The sequence below is a fragment of the Palaemon carinicauda genome, chromosome 30 (assembly GCF_036898095.1).
Source record: "Palaemon carinicauda isolate YSFRI2023 chromosome 30, ASM3689809v2, whole genome shotgun sequence".
Lineage (NCBI taxonomy): Eukaryota > Metazoa > Arthropoda > Malacostraca > Decapoda > Palaemonidae > Palaemon > Palaemon carinicauda.
The window spans coordinates 89819689-89846050 of NC_090754.1; the positions used below are offsets into that span (position 1 = coordinate 89819689).

The 26362-nt window shown below is 44.4% G+C and overlaps 1 protein-coding gene and 1 pseudogene across 3 annotated transcripts in view; one reads left to right on the forward strand and one right to left on the reverse strand.

Moving 5' to 3' along the window:
* heix (UbiA prenyltransferase domain-containing heix) overlaps positions 1–26362 on the reverse strand; it is a 94495-nt gene that overhangs the window by 36473 nt on the left and 31660 nt on the right. Inside the window, exons 2-3 of one of the 3 annotated variants that reach the window (XM_068354159.1) lie at positions 14414–14493; positions 5954–6075 (exon numbers count right to left, since the gene is read on the reverse strand). The gene's annotated coding sequence lies outside the window, so the exon portion shown is untranslated. The remainder of the gene's footprint in view (positions 1–5953; positions 6076–14413; positions 14494–26362) is intronic. The other 2 variants (XM_068354158.1, XM_068354160.1) reach the window with 2 other exon arrangements.
* LOC137623638 (tigger transposable element-derived protein 1-like) lies at positions 19896–20768 on the forward strand (annotated as a pseudogene).

The window sequence follows — 26362 nt, forward strand, 5'->3', positions numbered from 1 at the left end:
CGAACAACTTCCTCGAATGAGTCCCTCCCTGCTTGGAGATGTAAGCCAAGGCTGTGGTGTAGTCGGAGTTCACCTCCACCACCTTGTTAAGCTGGAGGGACTTGAAGTTTATCAAGGCCAAATGAACTGCCAACAACTCCTTGCAATAGATGTGAAGTGTCCTTTGCTCCTGATTCCATGTTCCCGAGCATTCCTGTCCGTCCAGTGTCGCACCCCAGCCCGTGTCCGATGCGTCCGAGAAGAGACGGTGGTCGGAGGTCTGAACAGCCAAAGGTAGACCTTCCTTGAGAAGAATGCTGTTCTTCCACCACGTTAGAGTAGACCTCATCTCTTCGGAAACAGGAACTGAGCCCGTCTCTAGCGTCATGTCCTTTATCCAGTGAGCAGCTAGATGATACTGAAGGGGGCGGAGGTGGAGTCTCCCTAACTCGATGAACAGGGCCAGCGATGAAAGTGTCCCTGTTAGACTCATCCACTGCCTGACTAAGCATCGGTTCCTTCTCAGCATGCTCTGGATGCATTCTAGGGCTTGGAAGATCCTTGGGGCCGACGGACAAGTCCGAAAAGCTCGACTCTAAAGATCCATACCCAAGGAGACAATGGTCTGGGATGGAACGAGCTGAGACTCCTCAAAATTGACCAGGAGGCCCAGTTCCTTGGTCAGATCCATAGTCCATTTGAAAATCTCCAGACAGCGACGACTTGAGGGAGCTCTTAAAAGCCAGTCGTCTGACGGAGCCGGACACAAGATCATGATACTGCTGCACAGTCTGTAAACTGTCAATCATGGGCAAGCGAGGAAGTACAGTGACAACCCGAATCTGTCTAGACTGTCTGGGTCGTACAGACAACTCCTTAACGGGTTGCTGAGGTTGCCGCACTGCGTCACAACAAGTCCCTTCTGTTGGTTGTTGAACGTCTTCCCCGTGACACATTGACTCCGTAAACAAAAAATCCTCTAACAAGGACTAAGCTTGGACTGCATGTCATGCAACACAGCTCAAGGTCTATGGGAGCAGGTGTGGTAACAGACGGGATTAGCGGCTGAAGTGTAACCATTACCTTCCCTGTAAGCATGTTATGCTTAAATAAAAGTCCATAAGAGGTTATGCAGCTAAAGGCTCCCTCCAAATGACAGAGTCCTCAAGGGAATATCAGAAGGAGGGAGAAAAGAACTTTCTCATCTACAGGGACCTTATCCTAGAAAAGCTAAGTTCTCTGAGTGAGGGTTCACTGGTGCAAAGCAGCAGACTAGAAGGCAACGTTATGAAACTGCTTGACAGTCTAGTGAGTTGGCAACAACCCAAGATGTGTTGAGAAGCATGCGGTAAGGTATGCAGAGCATGATGTATGCAGAGTATGCTGAATGCAGAGCATGCTGTATGTAGAGCATGTTGTATGCAGAGCATGCTGAATGCAGAGCATGCTGTATGCAGAGCATGTTGTATGCAGAGCATGCTGAATGCAGAGCATGCTGAATGCTGAGCATGTAGTAAGCAGAGCCTGCTGAAAGGAAAGCAGAGCGTGTGCATGGCGTTTAACATTTCTCAGAAATTCCATGACCAGTGCTAGAGTGCTTTATGCATGCTTGCATGGGGTTTAAACCATGGTATGCTGAACAGCAGAGTCAGAACGAGCTGGAACAACAATAGTGTGGTTTCCTCTTCAAGACTCCGATGAGGGAACACCTGAGGCTCAGTCTGCAAAGGCTGAATAAAAGACAAGCAGAAGGAAGGCGCATGGGTGGAGGAGGCTGACTCCTAGCATGAGTGGTTGAACCCAAGGGTTGCGCTTGCTGAGCGGTTGGCGGAAGCGGAGTAGCAAGTTCCAGTTCCTGTGGTGTGAGCGGAGCGCGATGAGGAAGAGGCTGCGCAGAACAAGGTAAATGTCTCGCAAGCTGAGGCTCCTGAGGCGCAAGGCTAAGGTGTTGTGGTGCTTGCCTTATGGAGGGTTGAGCTCGCTGCAGCAAGAGCTGAGGAAACTGACTCATGGACGGGAGAGGTTGTTGTACCTCAACCGAGTGTTGCATCACTGGTGGAGCAGCAAGTGGAGGCGGAGGAAGAGAGGTATAATCCTCCTGATCCCAATGTAAAGGTTGCCTTAAGAAAGGCGGAGGCTGAACACCACAGGGAACAGCAAACTCAGCACGTGTCTCAACATCGTACGCCTGGCAGGTGGAACTGCTGGCAGGTGGTACTGCGATCAGGCGGAGCGAGTGTAGGTGGAGGGAGTGTAGGCGGAGGCGGAGGAGCAACACTCTCAGCCCGACACTCACGCATCAAGTCCGAAAGCTGTGCTTGCATGGACTGTAGTAGAGTCCACAACATCATACGCCTGGCAGATGGTACTGTGATCAGGCGGAGCGAATGTAGGAGGAGGGAGTGTAGGCGGAGGCGGAGGAGCAACACTCTCAGCCCGACACTCACTCATCAAGTCCGAAAGCTGTGCTTGCATGGACTGTAGTAGAGTCCACAACATCGTACGCCTGGCAGATGGTACTGTGATCAGGCGGAGCGAGTGTAGGAGGAGGGAGTGTAGGCGGAGGCGGAGGAGCAACACTCTCAGCCCGACACTCACTCATCAAGTCCGAAAGCTGTGCTTGCATGGACTGTAGTAGAGTTCACAACATCGTACGCCTGGCAGATGGTGCTGCGACCAGGCGGAGCAGGTGCAGGCTGGGCGAGCACAGGCGGAGCAGGTGCAGGCTGGGCGAGCACAGGCGGAGCGAGAACAGGTGGAGGGAGTGTAGGCGGAGGAGGAGGTGCAACACTCTCAGCCCGACACTCACGCATCAAGACCGAAAGTTGTGACTGTATGGACTGCAGTAGAGTTAACTTGGGGTCGGCAGACACTAAGTTCTGCTGAGGTAAAGCCTTAACAGCAGAGATCTGTTGTGGCAGAACCTTACTCCTCTTAGGCGGAGTGTAATCAACTGATGACTGAGGAGAGTCAGAGCTAACCCAATGACTGCATTCGGGTTGTGAACTTTAACTTCGTACGTCTGGCATAGGTCTGGACTTAACGTTTAAGAAGTCTTGAGACCTGAGACCAGCGTTACTCTGCTTTTATTTTCTCCCCTAATCTCTTCTGCAGACGAGCAAAATAAGGGCTCAATCGTCTGCGGGTGGGAGTGACGGTCTCGGTAAGACACGCCCACAACCACCGAGAATACTTCTGTGCGCCGATCAAGGCCTGCTGAACCCTTATGCCCTTCGACATTGCTTCTCCCCTGGGCTTGGGAGCTTGCAAGAGGTCCCGGACTGGGAGGACGACTGGCGCGCACAAAAGTACCCTCACGCACTAATCACTTATCACTTTGATTTCTGTTTGCACTTATTTCACTGAACTCGAAACTTTAAGTGGTTTGTACCTGAAATACGCAATTCTATCCTTTCTCAAAGTTAGTAATTGCGAAAACAGAATTACAATGTAACAGAAAAATCTAATGAAAGATAATTCAGTGGTTGGAAAGAGACTAAACACTAGATCACTCTAGAAACGTTTAGTTTCTTCCCCTAAAGAGACTAGGGAGAAGAGCAAAAAACGATAACGACGTTACTCGTACGCCTGGCAGGCTTGAATGAAACGTTTATCCTCTTTCTCCCTCCGTCTCTATCTCTCTCTCTCTCTCTCTCTCTCTTGACTTAGAACCTGAGAGAAGAGCCCAATCATATATATCGTTAAAACATATTATTGTTAAAGGAAAAAAAAAAAAAAACTGAAAAGTTCCTTTATTAGGATCAAAACCATTAAGTTAAGAAAGAATAAACAAAACGCTAGACACGGTTACTCTTACTGCAACGTGAAACCGTGAACATTCTTTCTCTATCGTAACGATAGAGCGCAAGTTGAACGTTCTGAACGTCAACAACTGCAGAGACAAAACAAAACGTTAGTTCAGCTTTGAAAACAGTACGAGACTGTCAAAGAAAATCTTTCAAACTCTGTGGCGGAAATAGCATAATATGTTAACAGGTAAAACCGAAATGACGGGCTCAAAGTTTATTAACTTCGGTAAAAGACCGCCTACTATTAGGAAGGTCGAATATAAACAAATATAAAAATTAATTTTAATGAGTTTATAATAAAAGGAAGTTAATCGAAGAGGCCTATAAGAGGCGGAGAGATATAAAATAAATCTATAACTTTTGTTAAGCAAAATTAAGAAAGAGAGTCTATACTCTCTTAGACACCAACACTTCCGTCTAAGGGAAGGGTCGGCCATTGAAAAGTGAACGAGAGTTCATACTCTCTCGTCACCAAAATTAATCAAATTAATTCCAAAAGCTAACTAAGCTAATATAGAAGTTTCCAGTAAAGCGACAGCCGAAATCAAAGAGAAATACTTCACCAAAGTCGTGAAAATACTCCAAGAACATAAGCGTATCCCAGAACGTCTTGCCGGAAGCACGACAGAGGAATAATTGAGGAGGTGTCAACAAGAAGTACTTGAGTACCTGGCCACAGGTGGCGCTGGTAAATACACCCCCTTCTAGTATTGTGATAGCTGGCGTATCCCTCCATAGAATTCTGTCGGGCAACGGAGTTGACAGCTACATGATTATCGGGTAAGTTTAATATTGAAAAAGATATTTTTACATTTCTCATTGGAGGGGAGAGGGATGGCGGTCTCCCTCTTTTTCGATTAAAAGATTATGTACCTCCTTTTATGACAGGGGCATCTAACAGCTCTCTAGCAGAAGATTCTTTGCATAAATCCGGCAACGATGTTGCCTGAGGTAGAAATATAGGACTGTACATCCAAGGTGTGGAAGATTCAAAGGAAGGAGGCAGCGCCTTTTTGATGAGATGCACCGATAGCAAATCAAGAGACACAGTACTTGACTTGAAAGGTGAGTTAAAAAGTAGAAATTTTCTGTTACCTGCTCTAGGTTGTGCTACATTTCTCTCTGGATGTCCAACATCCTTAGATTTCAAGACATTAGCATATTTTTTTTTATCCTTAGACATTGCCTAGCATATGCCACAGGTATAATCTGTATCTAACATCTGAACAGCTGCTTCTTCTATTTGATATAGAGGATATTTCTTGTTAGGTGGCTTGTGATCCTTGCTACAATTAATGCACTTGGTAACAGAAGGGCAGGTTCCATGACCAAGATCAGAAAAATTGACAAAGGTTTGTATTTTTATATACCATAGATAGATGTCCAAATCTTAAGCAATTGTATCATTGAAAAGGTTTCTGTTTGTGAAAGTGTATAAGTATTCCATCATTTTCAATATATATATGGAAAGATATATCATGGTCTTCAAACATGAAAATAATCACTGCAGTTCTGGCAATATTATGAACCTTCCATATCTATTCAGAGCACATATCCAAGATTTCTTCCTTGGTAAACTTATGAAGGTCCCTATTGCAGATCACCCCTCTTCCGTAGCTAAAATTCAAAATGTGACTTGATAATTACCATTAGAGTTTCTTCTATTTCTATGTTATTTAGCATAGAGAAATAAGGATATATTTCTTGCCAAATCTATGAGTGCCTCCACATTTTATGGTACCTACTTTGTTTTGTAGTAGCATACTAAATTTATAGTAATTATATAACCTTTTGCTGTACAATAATCCATTTGGTGGCATAAGTTTTCTTTCTGATAGCAAATTTATTTTGGGCCAACAGATTCATTGTGATACCAGTCAGTGGGGTGATTCACAGTATCTGCAGGTTTCCAAGAGCTGCGCTGCTTAGTACTCCAGTGATCTGATTATTTTCAATGTTAGTTTTGAAATACCACATTGTATTAAAAGCTTTCTCATGATACTAAAGCAGATCCATACTTCCCATTTGTCACCTTCTATAAAATTCATCCTTATCTTGCTAATTTTACAATAATGTATACTGTAAAAGTACTCCGTAATGCTTCATAGTGACAACTTATTAGTATACCATATACTGTGCATATGCATAACTTTCAAATTCCTTACCTTAGCTTCAATTTTCTGTACATTGGAAGAGTGGTCCTTTTTAATGCTTATGTCATCATCAGAATTTTCCTTAATTTAATTGGCAGATGTCGTCAACTGTGTCTGGGTCTCATCAGGGGGTCCTGGGGTAGGGGTAACATCATCAATGTTATTCATTGTTATCGGGGAGCGGAATTAATATAAAAATGAGCAAAACAAATGAAAAAGAAAGAAAAGTTTAAGGGAAAGAATATTCTGGTCTGTGACATCGTTAAAGAGACTCTACTAGCCTTTCATGGAGCTAATTCCTCCACCAACAACACCTATGAGAGCTGACTCCCAAAGTTCATTTCCTACCCTACCACTATGGGATGGTACCGCTATGATTAGTGTGGCTCAAGTGTAAGCCAAACCTGCTATATGAGACTGAGAGCATTTCAAGAATACAATCATCCACACTTTAATCAAAGTGAGAAGCAAACCAGACTGAATACAGAGTCCTATCTCGATAAACTAGTCCACTCCTGGAATACGACGGCCAATCTTCTGCACGAGATAGTTCTACTTGCCAATACGGGAATACTGACACTCCTTTGGTCCATACATTACTGGGACAGTGAAAAGGGGAAAAGAAGTTGGACAGCAAGATTGGAGACAGTTGATAAAATATGATGGAGATTGAAGTAATAATAAGCAGTAGAAAAAGTATAAGAAAAATAGTTCCGCAGTTCGAGAGCCCTCTTGCCCATCACAAGGTTTCAATATGGAAAAGACATTCCATGTTGAAGTCATCACAAGGTTTCAATATGGAAAAGACATTCCATGTTGAAGCCAAATTACTATGCCCAGGCATTCTCTCATAAAGAGGGATAAAGTAATAAAAACAGCTTAAAATTTCAAGTACATTTTAGTTTTTTAAAGTTATGAAATTCAGAAATGAGTAATTATTGCAGCGGCATAAAATTTTGTGGGCCACTTTTATCTTTGTTGTTTTACGTAAAACAAAAGATGGATTTATTTCTTTGACTGGTACCTTATCAACTGGGTTTCTTTTAACTACCACTGTTAATAACAGACCGAACAGAGGACAACCACACGATGCGCACGAGAACAGAGAACTGACCGATGCGACCCTCAATAGTGTCCCTCTGACGTGCTGCCGTCTACCGGCGTAAACAAGAAACTTCGATTGACGATTCGAGAAAATTCTACACGTATGATCTACGTCGGATGTTGGAGCATGACTTCGGGTGTCGAGACAAAAATTTGATCGAATTTTACTTCGGGCGTTGGAACAATCGTATGTAGAGGTTCCACTTATCTACTGTTTCATCACAAGGCAATGAGAAAATTAGGAAATCTCTTCCATAGTCTGTTAATGTTCTTTCAGTGTCTTTAGCCATGTCACCAATCCTATCGGAAACAGGTCTCGGTAACAAACAAACACTGAAACAATGTAGCCTTTTATGGTAAAAGCAACTCTCCATGGGGTTTCAACTTCTTTCCAATTACCTCACTTAATACAAAACTAGTCAGAACAATTTTATCTTTATCACAACAAGGTCTGGAGAAAGTAGCTTGTTAGGATTTCAAACCCCTCTTAAGAGCATTTATTTTATCCACATGTAATTGCCCTTGCACCTCCCATAATTTAGCATGCTTTGAATTATAGTGCCGCTTCACGTTGGCTTTTTTCAATACGGCCAATGCGTCTCCACAGACAAGGCACACTGGTTTCGCCTGTACCTCAATAAAAAAATAGTCATTTGTCCAGTTGTCTTGAAATGCTCAACATTGGCAACAACCTTCCTCTTTTTTAGTTGCCATTTTTGGAAATGGGAAATGTGTCTGCACAGTATTTAACTGTTGTAGCAAAATATGAAATTATTAACTCTATAAACGTACAAATATCTTTAATATTCATTTTATAAGTTTAGTTTTGTTATACCACAATAACTTGATAATTTTATCATATTGTCTCATGGGCTAGAACAAAAGGTTTACCAGCATATGATTCAAGGGCCAGATGGAAAGGCCTTTGGGGCCGAATCTAGCTAGGTTCCCCACTCTGCAGTGAATTTAGGAAAAAAAAAAAAAAAAAAAAAAAATTAGATAGAGATCGCATTCTATTGAGACTAATGTGGTCTTGTTGAACCTGAGGAAGTTTCTACAAGCTGATGACCCAGTCTACAGATACCCGTATTGGATATGACATTCGTGTCTTTCCTTCAATTACTCTAATTTTCAGATCGAGATAAACTGAAGGAGATGTCTCGCAGGAGTTCGAGACTTTTAGGATCAGTCAGTAGTCCGAGGTCTTCGAGACGAGGGCCGATCCTGTGCAGGAAATTATGGGCTAACTGATTAACCGCGAAACCTTCCTTCCCATGACAAGGTTTGAAGTTTAAGCTCGTCTCACAAGCAGAAACTAAAAGTGGAGACTTCTGACCAACGAAACTCGGCGGTATCCTGACCTACTGCATATCCCCCTGAGATCTGATGTTCCAATCATGAGGAAGAAGAAAAAGACCACTTCCCATTTCCTGAAGGGTGATGGAAAATACAAGAAAGTATCTTTTGTAGTTAAAATGTGAACCTTTTTTCCTTGGCGAAAAAACATGACTTGATTGATTCGAGCTCATGGGAGGGGTTCTCCTATGAAGAAGGAAGATATTCTTTTCCAACCACTCCGGCTTAAGGGAAAGCTCTGGGTTACAGGAGAAAGTCATCGGCCAACTTCATGAACAAGACCGAGTTTCATGAAGTGTGGGCAAAAAAATGTTTATCCCGGGAAAGGATTGCAGATGGAAGTTGAATTTGTTCCCATTAAGGTCCAGGGGAATAAGGGCTGATGGAGATTGGGAGTACACAAAACTTCAACAACCTCTGTTACTCTCGTCAGTCACCCATCTAGGGCCGACCCGAATCATAGCAAGTAAACTGCTATAACTGTTGCTTAGACAGCACTGAATTTATTTCTCTAAGAGGGAGAAAATGACAGAAACCCCATGTGGTTGTGTCTCTCCCGATGAAGGAGGAGGAACAGATTCAAGAGATCTGCCACCCCTACCACATCCGAGATCCAATTTGTTGCAGGAGACTGCCTAACTAGCGTAGTTCCTATTCAAGAAAAGCTAGTTCGTGAGCAGCCCTATACTAAATGGGACAAGGGAGAAGGTAGTAAACGAAGCAGCAACCAGGTTCTTGAGGTACTGGCTCGTTAGCATTTCTGTAGTATGAACGAAGTGTAAGTGAAAACACGTACATTCATGAGGGCTGAATTCTCATGAGTGTTTTGGATTTAATGCATAAACCTGGCCACCTTGATGAGGATCCCTCTGACCTTGCAGAAGGAGATGGAAAACTTTGGGAATCTAAGAGGTCCTGTTTGTGATACACAAACAAGAACCCAAAAGAGCAAGGGGCACTGAGCTTTGCGCTACGATATTATCCCCGTCATCAAACTCTACAAGGTCTAACTACGTAGTGTAAGCCCAAGAGCGAGAAGAGAGACAATCTATGTCGTCTCGGTGAAAGTGCTCCCTTGAGCAGCTCCCTCTCATGGAAGTGCTAGCTGATTTAGAAGCATAGTGGGGAGCAGACTTATTAGTGATCACTAGCCTCCAACCAGTGAACATCAAACAAGCGAACGACGAGCTACCGTCGTGTGAGACAGTAAACGACTAGCTGTCGAACATTAAAATAGCGAACGGTGCTATTGATAAGCAACCAGAGATCATCTAGCCATTGAAAAATGGCGATTGGCAGCTGATGAACCAAGATCTGGTAAATCCGAGATCTACCAAATAGGAGCACTGGTGACCCGCAAGCAGGGGGTCGGCGATCACAGTGGCTATCAGCAAGCTTCGAGCTGACGCTATGTGAGCTGGCGATCAGAGCTGTAGATAATGGGGGATCGGACATCAGACCTTGAAGATCAGTGATCAGGGATCGGTGATCAGTGATTGGGGATCGGTGATCAGTGATCGGGGATCAGGGATCAGTGATCGGGGATCAGTGATCATCTGGTGATTGACGATCGGCAATTGTTGGTGAATGACAATAGTTGGCAATTGGCAACTGATGAGCTAGCGATCAGTGATCGTGTGTTTAATGATCGACGAAATCATGATCAGTGATCTGACGATTGCTAAACTAGAATCGGCGATCAGTATGGTGACGATCGGCGCGATCAAGATTGTCTCGCACATGATTCTGATCATGAATATGAGCACCTCGCTCTAGGTCGTGAGCGTCTCCCAGGTGAGCACCTCGCTCTAGGTCGTGAGCGTCTCCCAGGTGAGCACCTCGCTCTAGGTCGTGAGCGTCTCCCAGGTGAGCACCTCGCTCTAGGTCGTGAGCGTCTCGAGAGAGATCGTGTGTGAGCGTCTCCCACGTGAGTACCTCGTGAGCGTGAGCGTCTTGCTTGTGAGCGTGAGTGCCTCGCATGAGAGAGTGAGTGTCTTGGTCGTGAGTATGAGCACCTTGCACGAGAGCATGAGCATCTCGCACGAGAGTGTGAGCGTCTCGCTCGTGAGAGTGAGTGTCTTGCATGAGATCGTGAGCGTCTAACTCAAGAGTGTGAACTTCTAGTTCATGAGCGTTAGCATTTAGTTTGTGGAAATGAGCGTCTAGCTCGTGATCGCGAGCAACTAGCTCCTGATCATGAGCATCTAGCTCGTGATAGTAAGCGTCTAGAGCTCATGCTCGTGAATGTCAAGCCTGTAAGTGTCTAGATTGTTATCGTAAGCGTCTAGCTTGCGATCGTGAGCGTCAAGCTTGTGATCGTTTAACTCGTGAACGTCTAGCTCTTCATCGTGAGCGTATAGCTCTTGATTGGAAGCGTTTTGCTCTTGATGATGAGCATCTAGCTCGTGATCGTGAGTGTCTAGCTTGTGATCATGAGCGTTTAGTTCGTGATCGTGACCGTGTAGCTCATGATCGAGAGCGTGTAGCTCATGATCGAGAGCGTTTAGCTTGTGATCGTGATCCTGAGCATCTATCTCGTGATCGTGAGCTTATAGCTCTTGATCCTGAGCATATAGCTCGTGAGCATCTAGATAGCGATCGTGAGCATTCTGCTCGTGATTATCAGTGAGCATCTATCTCGTGATCACGAGCTTATAGTTCTTGATCGTGAGCCTATATCTCGTGATCGTGGGTGTTTAACCCGCGATCGTGAGCGTGTAGCTCTTGATCGTGAGCATCTAGTTCATGATTAAGATCGTCTAGCCCGGAATCATGGGCTTATAGCTTGTGATCATGAGAGTGTAGCTCGTGATCGTGACCATGAGCGTGTAACTCGCGATCGTGGGCGTCTTGCTCGTGATCGTGAGAGTGTAGCTCATGACCGTGAGCATGTAGTTTGCAATTGTGAGCATCTTGCTAATGATCATGAGTGTCTAGTTCATGAGCGTCCTCAAGGATAGTGTAGAGACTCTCCCTCGGAAGGGGAAGTTCACATACCTGGAGGCAAACCTACAAGCAGCACTCTCTATCTCCCTTCAATGAGTTCTATCTCAAATTGAAGGTTAACATAAAGTGTTGTTTGAGAAAGAAGTCAAAGCTTGTTTCTGAGTTTTCCTTGAAGGAATTTCCCGAACAAAGGACAGGAATCCTGCCGGAGGAATCCCCCGAAGGGGAGACGGAACAGGTGTTCGTCTTCAAGAAGAGCATTGAGATTGTGAATGACCTACGATCTCATAATTGTGAATGCTTAACTTGTGACTGTGATCGTCTTCAAGAAGTAGAGCATCGAGATTGTGATAACCTTCGATCTCGTGATTGGGAACGTCTTCCAGAAGAAGAGCGACGAGATCGTCAAGATCGACACCATGACGGGTGTCGGAACAACATCGGATTGTCGAGAACGACATCCTGACCGACCTAGAAGACAAGGTGATGAGTTTCGCCCCTGCGATCGTTAAGAGAGAGCTTTTAGCTCGTAGTGATACAGGTAGTCGCTGACTTACGAGATAGGTACCAAGAGACGCGTCGTCAGTAGATCTTGACGTATGTTGAACTAAAAGAAGTGAAGTTTCCGTAGATTTATTAAGCTTCGTTATGATTCGGCAATCATCCAAGTCATATTTTATCAATATTTTCTTACTGTATATCATTATTTAATTTTTTTGTTCCATAGGATATCATATGCTCTAATAAAGCATTATTTCATTCTTTTTTTCAATTTCGGGAACATTTTAGCTATCAACAATTACCAACTTTTTTGTTTACCTTTTATTGTGATCAGCTGTGGTGCTGACATGAAGGTCCCACTACCGTATTGAGATGATATGCACATACGAATAAGAGTATTGTTTATAAAATTTAATTTATTTGAATTATATTTATGATGAATATAACATCAGCACCAGTATGTTACAGGATATAGTTTTCATATAGTTTGTTTATAGCCATTATTATTAATGATACAAATATCTTTTTCTGTGTGGGTGTGTGCGTGCGTACAGCTAGTTCATTTTTTAAGCTCCATGCAGTATTTAAATTTTAGTTCATTATTAAGTCTTCATATTTCACTAGAATATATTGTGGTTTATTAAATCATGTTTGTATGCTACTTTTTTATTTCGGGAGCATTCCAATATTCAACAATTACTTTGGTTTTACTGTCGGTAGGCATCAGCTGATCTAAAGGTCACGCTACTGTACTGCCATTATGCGGACATAGCGTTGTTTCTATAACATAAATATATCTCTCTCTCTCTCTTTCCTAATTCACTATCAAATCTTCACATTTCTTTGGACATTATTGGAAATTCACTGTATCATTACAGTCAAACCTCATTATTCGTGATAGTTAGGTTACAGACACAGGAGCGATAAACAAATTTTGGCCAATAACTACTCCACTAGGATGGGCTAACTCCCAACCTAAAAAGTCACTGCATCGTACTGTTCTGTATAACAAAAGTTGTTCCTATCTAGTAATACTGTATTGTAACCTCATACTCACTGATACTGTACTGTATATTACTGTAATACATGTACAGTATAGCTTAACTGTACTTACTGTGAGTGTTGTGTGTTTTCATTCAAGACTCGTAGACTACGCCGCTACTCTATACTTTCTTAAACAGAAATACAGCTTACTCTCTCTCTCTTTCTGTCTCTATATAAATATTAGATTTCATCATTGGATTGTCACGAATGACATCCTGACCAACCAGGAAGACGAGCTGATGAGTCTCACCCTTGCAATCGTTAAGGATGAGAAAATAATCGGTCGTTCAGGCGATTGGCGAGCAGGCCATGGGATGACGGTCATCAGTAGTCTTTGAATCCTCAAAAGGCGGAAGTTGTATTCGCAAGCTAGAACGTCGCCTGTAGGGAGAGAGAGAAATTGCAGATAGTTGGGAGACGACAAGATCAGCAGGTAACGAGACGACTCGTCGTCAGCAGGAAGCCAACGGAAGGGCAAACAGGAGGCAGACCTCACAAGCAGCCAAGACGTCAGCCGCAGCTGCAGCAGCTGACTTCACACCTGGATGTTGGCTGAAAGTGCTGAAGAAGAAAACAATGAGGGAATTAAAAACTCTTCCCCTCCGGGAAAAAACCCAATCCGCGGACGGGAGAGGTTACCCCCAAGAGGAGTTATCATCAAAGAGGTTTCCTTTCGATAAACTCGCTGGGACGAATGACGTCACCCAAACCGCAGGCGGGAGAGGTTACCTCCAAGAAGGGCTGTCAGCAAAGATTCCTACAGATAAACTCGCGGGAACAAACATCATCAACATCTGAAAACTGCAACATTACTCTGTAATGACGCATCCGCGAGAAAAAAAAAGTCACATCTGTAAGAGAACAAGGATAAGCGTAAAGCGATAGTCTAAATGGCTGAGCCTTGAAAGGAGAAAGCGGAAACATCCACTCTCTACCAGCCAAAAGCAAAAAGTGACGTGGTTCATTGAACTGTGAGTAGATATATGTGACTGGATACCCCCAAGCCATCCCTACCTACCCACTATAAGTTGCCAACTTGTACTTTAAATCTAATGGCTGGCTTCCAGCTCCGGCAAAAGTATATCCACAATAAATAATGTCAGGTTTGTTAGTATGGGAACAAAGTAATTACAACCTGCTGCCATTTAATATAAACTGGATACCTACATTAATAGGCTTCCATTTGAAGTACAGTAGCGCATTTTACTACGTAGAAATAGATGTTTGGTAGGGAAAAGGAAGTAAAATGGAATTTATTTTTCTTTTTGATACATAAGGATCAGCGACCTTAAGTCGGAATCAAAGGATGTTAAACTGACGTAAAGAGGAAAAGAGGGATATTACTACATGTTGTAGGGTTTTAAAAAGAAAAAAAAAAACAAATTATTTCATGTCCAAGATAACACAACATTGAAGCTAATAATCAATAACCCATCTTTCTCCATTATGAGCTGTCCATATTGTCAAACAGCAAAAGTGATTCTATATCAAATATAAGTTTGCATTTTATTTCCTTCATACCTGAGCAAAGGCGTAATCGTATTGCCCAATTTATCTTCCTTATCTGCTTATATGGCCAAATTTTGATAATAAACCTCTATCTGGAAAAACAAAAATAAATAACTTTAAATGTTATAATCACAAGAGATATAATGCAACTTGTATATTTCGTAGCTATACAAACCCATGTCCTTTAAAAAGGAATGTCTACAGTGGGGTTGGAAAGTCCTTTAAATCTTTAACAAGGTAGGTGGGAGAAGTCACCTGCCAGTCCATTTTAGGCCTAAGGGTTGCGGTGTCCTATGAAAACGTTTCTACCTGGCGATCGCAGGATTGAGGTTCGAGTCCTGATCTAACTCAATAGTCTCTTGTACTGTAGTTTCTGTAATCTCACAATCCTTAGGAGCTAAGGATGGGGGTTTGGGAAAGCCTATAGGTCTGCCTACAAAGTCATCAGTGGCTACTGCCTGGCCCTTGCTGGTCCTAGTTTGTGTGGAGAGGGGGTCTTGCGCATTGATCATATATATATGGCCAGTCTCTAGTCTAGGGTATTGTCCTCCTAATCAGGGCAGTGTCACTGTCCCTTGCCTCTGCCATTCATGAGTAGTCTTTAAACCTTTAAGGGCTGAGAGGGGTGTATGAGGTGGGAAGTGTAACTTGAAGGAGTTAGGTTTGTATATAGTAGTTAGGAAAAATGAAAATTACCAGTACTTTTAAAATTTGTGCTTTGTTCCTCATCATAATCCTCATCTCCTACGCCTATTGACTCAAAGGGCCTCGGTTAGATTTCACCAGTCGTCTCTATCTTGAGCTTTTAAGTCAATACTTCTCCATTCATCATCTCCCACTTCATCCTTCATGGTCCTCAGTCAAGTAGGCCTAGGTTTTCCAACTCTACTGGTGCCTTGTGGAGCCCAGTTAAAACTTTTAGCTTTGTTCCTTTGTGGATAAAAATCTATCATCTTTTACCTAAGAGACTCAATTTTATCATTATCAAAAAAAAAAAAAGGAAATTCACTAGCCCAATGTATCCAGCTAAACTCTTACTGAGCTTGGAAGGGAAAATATTGTATATACTAAATATCACAGATCATAAAATTTTTATTTTTCTAACTATACAAACGTGAGCCCTTGAAATAGGAGAATAGATAACGGCAAACTTGGAACAAGAGGTGTATGTAATGATCTGTCGATTGCAGGGAGGTAACTATAGTACACTCCACGCCGGCTCACTGAAAATTCATTTAGATAGAAGCCTGGGACTATCTCGAGAGATGGTGAGGGCGAGAAAGTTTGAGTAAAGGATTCAGGTTTGTAGAGTTAAGGAAAATACATATTACTGTACTTTAAAGATTTGTCCTTTTTTCCTACACAGTTACAAACCCTCGTCCTTTACCTAGGAGACTCATCCTCAGATGGGAGGAAACTCGAGCATCTTGGATGCTAAAAGAGTAAGACAGTAAGACTTCCTTACAACTTGTGAATCCAAGAAGAGGCAGCAGGTTTTATGGCCTTTGCTTTTTATTTTTATTCTCAAGCCGGAATCTTCTGTCATAGACCTGACAAACGAAATGGATTTGTTGATGCTGTAACTTGAAGGCCTTTTAAGATTATGAGTTAACCTAGCCACATCACACTTACCCCCTTAAGGAGTGGGGTAAAAAAAACATGCCTAAAGCGGAGATAATTTTCTGGAGAATAGGATAATGGCACCCGAAGTGGACACGCTGAGTGTGCTTTTGGTTCAGGGAGGTCGCAAACAGATCCACCGTCTGAAGAGGGCAAAACTCCTGGAGTGAGGTACCTCTCATTTCTAGAATGTTAATGTTTTTTTGGACTCCTCCCCAATCTGTACTGGATAGAGTGGAAAATCCCAATGCTGAGACCAGGATCTTTTAGATACCATTGCAGAGATTGAAGACGAGATCTGCCTCCAGGAAATAATAGTACTAATGATGTTAAGTGCCCCAGAAGCTTCTGCCACAGGAAGGGGAAAGCTACCTCTTGCCTACAAGAAATCCTTTCCTGGGATGGGAATACTCTCCTTTACATTGTATCTATATCGGTCCCCAAAGACACTAGTCTTTGTGTGGGAATTTGAAGAAAATTATCTTGATACATCAAGACCCACAGGTCTTCATCGTGAAAGTACTTTGTCTATGAGGAGGAGTAGGTCATCCTTCGACTCTACTAGGATGAACCAATAGTCTAGATAGCAGAGCAGGGAAATTCCATAGGCGTGTGTGCACGAAGATACCAGCTCGAAGATCCTTGTGAAAACTTGGCCGCTGATGACAGGCTGAAACAAAGGATCTTGAATTGTAACACCCTTCTGGCAACTACTAAATGGAGGTATTTCCTTGAGAAGCAGTGGATAGGAATTTGGAAGTATGGATCCTTCGAATCCAAGATAACCATGAAGTCCTGAAGCCTGATCGCTTGTGTTACTGTGGCCGCGGTCTTCATCCTAGACAGTGTCTGCTAGATGAACTTGTTCAGCGCTGACAGGGTGACAACAGCTCTCCAGCCTCCAGATGCGTTCTTTACAAGAAAGTGTTGACAGATGAAGTCTAGCGAGCTATTGTCAACCTCCTGAAAAATGCCCTTATCCAACATGACTTGATTTTCCGCTTCCAGGGCAAAATCTTATGCCGATCACTGGCTATAGGATGACGATGTTGCCAGGGGCGGAATCAGAACAGGGGAAGAGCTGAAGAACGAGAGCAGGTAACTTGATAAAAAGACCTCCCCGGTTCATCTTTCCACACCATGGAACCACCACCTCCTCCGGTTGGCCAGAAGGCATCCCCCACTGGTTGTGAGAAGAAAGACTGCATTGAAGTTTTGAGTATGAATTGCTGGGGGTGGTATCCGCATCTCTGCAGTGGTTTTCGGGGTTGGGACGGTTGAGCAGCTATTTTACTCTGACCAGATGTAGAGGGTTGAGGCTGTCGAAAACAACGCTGCACACTGCAGGATAGTCTTGGGTATTTTTCCTCCATTTTGCTGTTGCCTCCATCTCTGCTGGAGGAAAGAGATGACTCCTTCCAAGATGAATCACATAAACTAAGACCCTCTTGGCAGCTGATCCGTTTATGGAACCTCGAAGTCATGGCATTATGATGCATTAGCACTCAATTGGTCCACTGGTCTGGCCACCTGGTGCATTAGGAACTCAACTGCCCAAGCTCTCATTGGGACAATGGGCCTACTTTTGCTAGGGACAGTTAGATTCTAACGTGTCAGCTAGGTAGTCAATTGTACGTGACTAGTGGTCAATACAAGAGGCTGATTACATGGTACCCATGGCTATAACTTCCATGCCAGATGCCTATGCCACTGAGAAGAAACTTGAACTGCTGAAAGAAGTTCCGCCAAGCAACCCGGTGTCAATGTTGCAACTGTGTCCAAGAGTATTTCCTCTGCGTCGTAAAGGCCACAGAAATTAAGCAGGAGGAACTTCCCAACTTTAAGGAGTCCTCATTTCAGGAGACCTGAGGCTCTCTTTATTTAAGGCTTCTTTAGCTATGGCCAACCAAGGGAGCTCAAGCCAGGGTCTCTTGCTGCTAGGGGCATAACAGAGAAGCTTAGCGGCTGCCTTCCTGTCCGACGAGGGATAGACAAGGCTTCTACTATGCCATTGACCTTTCTGATAAAGTGCAGCACCCTGAGAAATGTCAAATCCAACATGTCAGGAAGATGCACACAGAAAGAGAGAGAGTCTCTCTCTCTCTCTCTCTCTCTCTCTCTCTCTCTCTCTCTCTCTCTCTCTCTCTCTCTCTCTCTCTCTCTCTCTCTCTCGTCGCAATACGGTTGGTGTTGGCCCTTCAGCAGAAACTCGTGTGTCAACCGAGTGTGACCAGTACGGAGACAACAAAGAGATGTCTCCCATTTTCGGGGCATTCATGTCATACCTCCAAGGAGATATGACCTTTGTTATTTCTCTCATTTTATTGCCATCTAGACTATCCCAGTACTGTTGCCATTTATTGCAAAGCAATTTCTTGATGTTAGGTAGGAACTCATTACAGGAAATGGGATACCTTCTTGGTAGCAACTCGGATGCTGCATTCTTCGCCAATGAATCTGCCTTCTCATTCCCACACACACCTACATGTGCTGGAACCCAACAAAATCAAACCATTATACCTCTCCTTCCAATAATAAAAAGTCATTCTAAAATCTTTAAAACTAGAGGGTTACTAGAATTAAAAACTTCTAAAGCTTGAAGGACACTCCTTTCATCACTAAAAATGGTAAAATTACCCTCCTTTTCCAACGCTATTTTCTCAACAGCGGTTAGTATGTCATACAGTTCGACAGTAAATATTGAAGCTGTTAAAGGAAGTGCACCTCTACAATTAAAACCATTACTATGTACTCCAAATCCAACTCCAGCATCCAATTTGGAGCCATCAGTATATATAAAAGTCGATCCCCTATGTTCTTCAACATGTTTCATAAAAAGAGACCTGGATTCTAAGTCAGTCATATTCTTCTTAACTCCAATAAAATATCTACAAAAAGATATCCCTGGTAATTTCCATGGAGGCGTTGATGATATCTTAAATGGAAGCACCTTAATTCTAATTATGTCAAGACTGTTTAAAAATTGTTTCACCCAAAACCCATAAGGTTGAGGAGATTTTGGGTGCAACTCAAAGTATGTTGAGTGACTTACAAGGCTTGCAGCATGAAAGGCAATCTAAAACAATACCGAATTATAGCAGAAATTTGGTAAAGGTCTAGAGGTAACTCTCCAGCATCAACAAGGAGACTTGGGATAGGTGAGGTTCTAAATGCTCCTGTGGACAATCTAATACCACCATGATGTATTGAATCTAATATCTTTAAATGGCTTGGGGTGGCTGAGGAGTATATTTCACATCCATAACGGATTTTGGAAAAACTCAAGGCCTTGTATAATTTCAAAATAGTATTGCGGTCTGACCCCCATGATGTATGGGACAATACTTTTAAAAAATTCAGAGCCTCGAGACATTTAGCTTTTAACGCTTTTAATTGAGAAACCCATGTAAGCCTACAATCAAATATCAAACCTAAAAATTAGCTTCACTTGCACATGGTATCCGTTGATCTTTAATGTATATATCCAGGTCTGGATGTACTCCCCGGATACGACAAAAATGGACAATAGTAGTCTTACTTGTCGAGAACTTAAATCCATTCATATCGGCCCACTGGATAATTGCTGGTGTATCAGGTTGAAAATCCAAGGGTACTCAGGGGCATTTGGAAGAGTCAACTCCCAGTCATTTGGATGGCAAATAAGAAGGCATGGGTGACACTTGCAGTGTTTGAGGACTGGTTTATCAACCATTTTGTGCCTAGTGTGGAGCAGTATTACACCAAAATGGGAATCCCCTTTAAGGTGTTGCTAGTGCTGGATAATGCCCTTGGACACCCTGCCCAGCTGGGAGACTTTCACCCTAATGTGAAGGTGGTTTACCTTCCATCTAATACCACGGCCCTTTTACAGCCTATGGACTAAGGAGTGATTGCTTCATTCAAGGCCTACTACCTCCGAAGGACAATTGCTATGGCATTACAGCCAATTGAAACGAAGAAGGACTTGACTCTGAAGGACTTTTGGAAGTCCTACAACATCCTTGATGCTGTGAGGAACATTGCTGATTCCTGGGAGGAGGTGAAGATTACAAACATGAAAGGTGTTTGGAGGAAACTATGTCCTCAATTTGTGAATGATTTCCATAGGTTTGAGGACACAGTTGACCATGTTATAAAGAACATTGTTGCCCTGAGTAAGAAAATTGATCTGGATATGGAGGTTGATGATGCTACAGAGCTGCTGGAATCTCATGGAGAGGAGTTATCTGCTGGGGACTTGATACAACTAGAGCAGATCATAGAGGAAGCAGAAGAAACCCCCACCCCAGAGGCTAAGGCTTTCACAAGGCAGGGCTTGTCAAAAGGTTTTGCTGAGATACAGCAAGCGTTGGCAACTTTTGAGGCTCAGGATTCTAATATGGAAAGGTTCACTAGGGTTTCCAGAGGCATCATGGATTTACTGCAGTGTTACAAGGAGATCTTGGATGAGAAGAGGATCCTGTCTGTCCAGTCTAACTTGGAGCAGTTTTTTAAGAAAGTAAAGAGATCTGCACCCTCTACATCAGCTGCCTCTACTACTCCAGATTTGCCAGCAACAGAGCCTCTACCCTCTACCTCAGCTGCCTCTATTGCAACAGAGCCTCTACCGTCTACCTCAGCTGCCTCTAGTTGCTACAAAGCCTCTACCGCCTCTACTACTCCAGCTTCTTCACCACCTTCTGTAGGTTCTGCCTTACCTCCCCCATCTTCTCCAGAATCTTCTGTCTCACTTCCAGGGAAATCCTGACTCACCTGCCCCAGTTTCTCCAGCATCTTCTGCAACTTCCTCTCCACAATAAACCTGTCTATCCATCCCTTGCAACATCCCTTCCAGTGTGCAAGCCAACCATAGAAATAAGGTAAGGAATTGTTCTCTTTTTTTATTAATATTTACCTTAATTCATGTGGTAAGGAATTGTTTTCTCTTTTTCTAATACTTTTTTTTATGTCATTTGTTACATTTTATTATAGTACAATACTTTACTGTACAGTACGTATAGAGTAATTTATTTATGACGTTCCGACTTACACTGAAATTCGGGTTACACCGCGTCTTAAGAATGGATCAACGTCATAAGTCAAGGACCCCTGTATTGTTAGCACGCTTGGGTGTTTTACACCCAGGTGAGTGATTGCTGGCTTTGCGATCATCGAACGCATATTTAGGATGTAAGTAAATATCTCCCCTTGGGATAAGCGCTTGCAGATCCATGTGATAGCGTCAAGCATTATCACTCTGTGCACTAGTGTTAAGCGTACCATTGCAGGAGCACACTGTTGTGAGTGCCACAAACTCGCTAATATCAAACATTCTAGTGTGAGAGTGCCAATGTTAAGCGTGCTAGTGTAAGAGTGCGCTACAGCATTGTTGTACACATCATTCAGTCATAAACCCAAGCACTCAGAGATATACGTATTGCTTGTGAGTGCGCACGGCGCACATCATACATAGGACTATGGTCTCTCTTTCGGGAGGGAGAACTTGTTTCTCCCAATACCATCTTCTTTTCAAACTCATAAGGGTAAGGACAAATAGGAATGTCTGACTCATGAGCGTAATATTAGCCGGCCACTCGATTTCAGACTGAATGACAATGTCATAAGAGGCTGAATTTTATTCCCGTTCGGGGGATTAAGTCCAAAGGCATTACACAGTGTTGTCAACGGAAAGAAAGATATGGAACTTCATTAACTCCTCCCAAAGGAGAGGTTCACCTGTTTTACTAGGGGAAACAGGTGAATCTCCCGGCCTCGTGACTTGTCCAAGAGTCATTGAAAGAAAATTCTAAAAGCCAAGTTTCAAGTGAAGCCGAAAACACGTGGGATATTTGGTAGCAGGAATCAAAGTGATTGTTTAGTGTACCGGCTATTAATTGTCGGCTAATGCTGACACCTGGTTACAGTAAAAGATTTAACTGCAGGGTTACAGCTGCGCCTAAATCAATCTAATTATGGGACAGTTTGTATTGTGTCGGAACATATAAGTAACTAGTCTATGGGCTTGGTTACAAACTCGGCATAAAATCTGTAAAATCCAAAGTATGTACTGTATCTAAAGACCAACTGGATGATTTTAAATCACTGCTGTGGGCAGCAAGAAATCTGGAGGATTTTGATATTCAGTGGAGTTACAGCAGTACCGTACTGTATTCATCAAAAAGTTCAAAACACTCCCAAGTCTCTAAAATCAACTCTGAATCAAAATCAATAACTGTACTTGTAAAAATCAAAAATTTTAAGTAATTTTTATTTTTCCTAACATTCTTACCGAGAACTACTTTCTTAGGAGTTACCTGTAATCTCCTCTCTACCGACCAGAGTCTTGTGTAGTAATGTATACCCTAAACCCGTTTTCTATGGAGGGGTAACTCGGGAGTAAGAGAACGTGCCCCGAGGGTAGCTTTTGCGCTAGGTCGAGGTCCGCATGGGTCGTGACTCGTGAGCGCCAGTAAGTTCTTCGGATGTTGCACAATTCTCGCAAGGGCAGAGAGGCACTCGGGGAAGGTAGGGAGGGCCATTACCCGAAAGTAGTTCTCGGTAAGTATGTTAGGAAAAATAAAAATTACTTAAAATTTTTTATTTGTTCCAACACGAATACTTACCTCGAACTACTTTCTTAGGAGACTTACACTTTAGGAGGTGGGAGTGCCTTCCTGACCCTCAGACCCAGCAAGCGGAAGCCAAGAGGCCTAGGTATAAAAACAAAACATACTAGGAAAACGGACGATAGGGTAACTACACAAAGAGCTCACGTTAGTGTCTAAGTACTCACCCTTTGAAAAACTTCTTCTGATGTTGAATCCAGTAACGCAGTTGCAGAGACGTGTTATCCAATGGTTACAAGAGGGTTATCTCCGATAAGGATAGGGAAAAAACGGGGATTAGGGTGAAAGGGAACGAACCTGTGTCTCCCGGTTTGCTATCCACGATCGAGCCTGGGGCTTTTACCGTTAAATCACTTGGAGCGCGGAGATGACTGTTCCAATGGAGAACCCGTCTAAGGACCTCCTTGAGTAGTCCTTGAGGTAATGGGCAGTAAAGGTTGACTGGTTCGACCAGGTACCTGCACGAAGGATCTGACCCACTGCCATGTTTTTCTCAAAAGCTAAGGACGTGCTCAGACCCCTGATGTCATGGGGTTTGGGAGCGCCTGGTAAGGCCAGTCCTTCTTCCTTGTAGGCCCTGGCAGTAACTTGTCTCAACCAGAAGGAAATGGTATTCTTCGATACCTGTTTCATAGTAACTCCTGTGGAGACGAAAAGGCTCTTGATGCCTGGCCGGAGATGAGCAGTCCTTTTAAGGTATTTTCTAATGGCACGGACCGGGCATAACCTCAAATCCTCAGAATTCCCCGTCCTAGGGATAGCTGGTAGAGAGAAACCTTCGAATTTTGGGTCCCAGACAGCTGGATTCTGGGTTTTCGCCACAAACGAAGGAACGAACTTGAAAGAGATCTCTTTCCACCCCTTCGAATGAGAGACGTCATAAGACAGCCCATGGATCTCCCCCACTCTTTTTGCAGAAGCCAAGGCTAGCAAAAAGACTGTCTTGAGAGTGAGATCCCTGTCTACGATATCCTTCATTGGCTCGAAGGGGGGGCCACTTAACATCTTCAGGACCCTAGCTAAGTCCCACTGAGGCACCCTAACTGCTTGTGGGGGCAGGACTGCTCAAAACTCCTGACAAGCATCGAGATGTGTCTAGAGGAACCCAGGTCGATGCCCTTCAGAAGGAAGACTTGACCCAAGGCAGCTCGCACTCCTTTTATAGCTGGGATTGACATGATTGACATTCCTATCTCGTCCCTGAGATATACCAGAAAGTCTGCTATGTCTGGGACCGAGGCTTTGAGGGGCTTAATGCGCCTCGAAGCGCACCACTTCGTGAAAGAGGCCCACTTCGCTTGGTAGACCGCTGCCGACGACCTTCTCAGGTATAGCGACATCCTCTTAGCCGTAGCTGCTGAATACCCTTCTTTCTACAGGAGCCGCTCGATAGTCTCCAGGCGTGAAGGCGTAGAGACTGTGGGTTGTCGTGAAACCTGAGAAAGTGCGGCTGTCGTAGAAGATCTGACCTGTCGGGGAGTGGCCACGGAGGGTGACTCGCCAGGTCTTTTAGGTCTGCGAACCACTCTCTCTCTGGCCACCAGGGCGCTACTAAAGTCATCCTTAAGTTTCGGGCAGTCCTAACTCTGTTGAGTACATGCCTTATCAACGTGAAGGGGGGAAAAGCGTACACGTCTAGGTTGTCCCACTTGTGCTGAAAGGCATCCTCCAAGGTTGCCCTTGGGTCTGGGACAGGAGAACAATAAACGGGAAGTTGCGCGTTCAGTTTGGTTGCAAAGAGGTCCATCAACGGGGAACCCCAACGTTGGATGATGAGCTTGGCTACTTCTGGAAGGAGGGACCATTCTGTCCCTACTATTTGGCCCATCCTGCTGAGACCGTCGGCTAGAACGTTCTTTTTCCCGGGGATGAACCTTGCCAATAACACAACCTGGTTCGTTTCTGCCCAATCTAGGATATCTAGGGCGAGATCGCACAATTCCCTTGATTTCAAACCTCCTTGTTTCTTTATGTACGCTACCACTGTGGCGTTGTCGCACATCAACGCCACAGTGTTTCCCCTTAGTAGATCGACGAAGTGCAGGCAAGCTTTCTGGACTGCCTTCAACTCTAGGACATTGATGTGTAGGTCCTTCTCCCCGTCCATCCAGGTTCCTCTCGCCGTCCTGTTGAGGAGATGGGCTCCCCAACCATGGTTGGAGGCGTCTGTGAAAAGAAGTAACTCGGGAGGGTCGTTCGCAAAGGGCATCCCCTTGAGCGAGTTCGACCGGCAATGCCACCATTCCAGGGAGGGTATTGTGTTTGGTAGGACTGGGATTAATTTCTGGTGCGAGTCCAGTTGGCACCAGAAGTTCTTCAGGTTCCATTGTACGGCTCTGAGTCTGAGTCTCCCCTGGGGGACCAGTTTTTCCAACGACACCAGATGCCCTATTAGTCTTTGCCAGTCCTTCGCCCTCCTGGGTTGCCCCGACAGGAACGGACGAAGGATCTTCATCAGATTGCTTATTCTGTCCTCCGACGGAAATGCTTTCACTAGAAGGGAATCCAGTGTCATCCCCAAATAGGTCATTCTGGTGGAGGGGGATAGGTTCGATTTTTCGGGGTTGATCATGATACCCAGACCCTTGCAAAACTGGAGAAGTTTCTTCCCTTGCTCCTTCAAGACATCCTTCGAGGAGGAAAGAAGCAACCAGTCGTCCAGGTACCGGATGAGGCGAATGCCTCGCTCGTGAGCCCACACTGAGACTGTCGTGAAGACTCTCGTGAATACCTGGGGAGCTGTTGACAATCCGAAGCAAAGGGTCTTGAATTGCAGGATCTGGGTACCACATTTCACCCGGAGAAACTTTCGACTTGAGGGGTGGACCGGAATTTGGAAGTAAGCGTCCTTGAGGTCTATGGTCATCATGTAATCTTTCTCCCTCAAGGACAGCAGGACTGACTTCGGAGTGTCCATTTTGAACTCTATCTTTCTTATAAACTTGTTGAGAGCTGACAGATCTATCACCGGTCTCCAACCCCCCGTCGCTATTTCGACCAGGAACAGTCGACTGTAGAAACCTGGTCCTGGGTGTAGGATCTCCTCCATGGTGCCCTTCTCCAACATGGTGGACACCTCCTCTTGAAGGGCGGCCCTCTTCAACGGGTCCTTGGGTACCAACCACTCCGACAGGCTGGCCGGAATTAGAGGGGGAGGTTCTGCTAAGAACGGTAACCTGTAGCCCTCCTTCAGTACGGACACTGTCCAGGGCTCTGCTCCGTGAGCTTTCCATGCTTGCCAATATAGTCTGAGGCATCCCCCAACCTGAGGCTTGGGCAGGAATAGAGGGCCTCCCACTCTATCTCCTCCTGGAGGAGCGGCCTGAACAGCCTCTCCTGGAGGCAGAATAACCTGTCCTAAAGGAGGCTGACGCTGCTGGGGCTCCTCTACGGGGGGGCTGAGGCGCTGAGGCCCAAGAGGAAGAAGGGGCTTCTCTCTTCGTCAGGCTAGGAGGGACCTGAGGCGTCGCGGCACTGTCTGAGACTGACCTCTTGTAGGGAGGTCTCCTTACCGGCGTAGGCCTGGGCGCATTTACTTCCTTCCTCTTAGCCACCTTCTCCATGATCTCCTCCAACTCCTTCAAGGGGAACAAGGAGTCACCCCACAAAGGAAGGCTCCTCATGGCCCTCGCCTCTCTGTCTGGTACCTTCCAGGAAAGCTTCGCCAGGATGGTGTCCCTCTTGCGAAGCACCCAATTCGCTGACAGGGCGAGAGACTGGTAGGTGAGGAACTTAA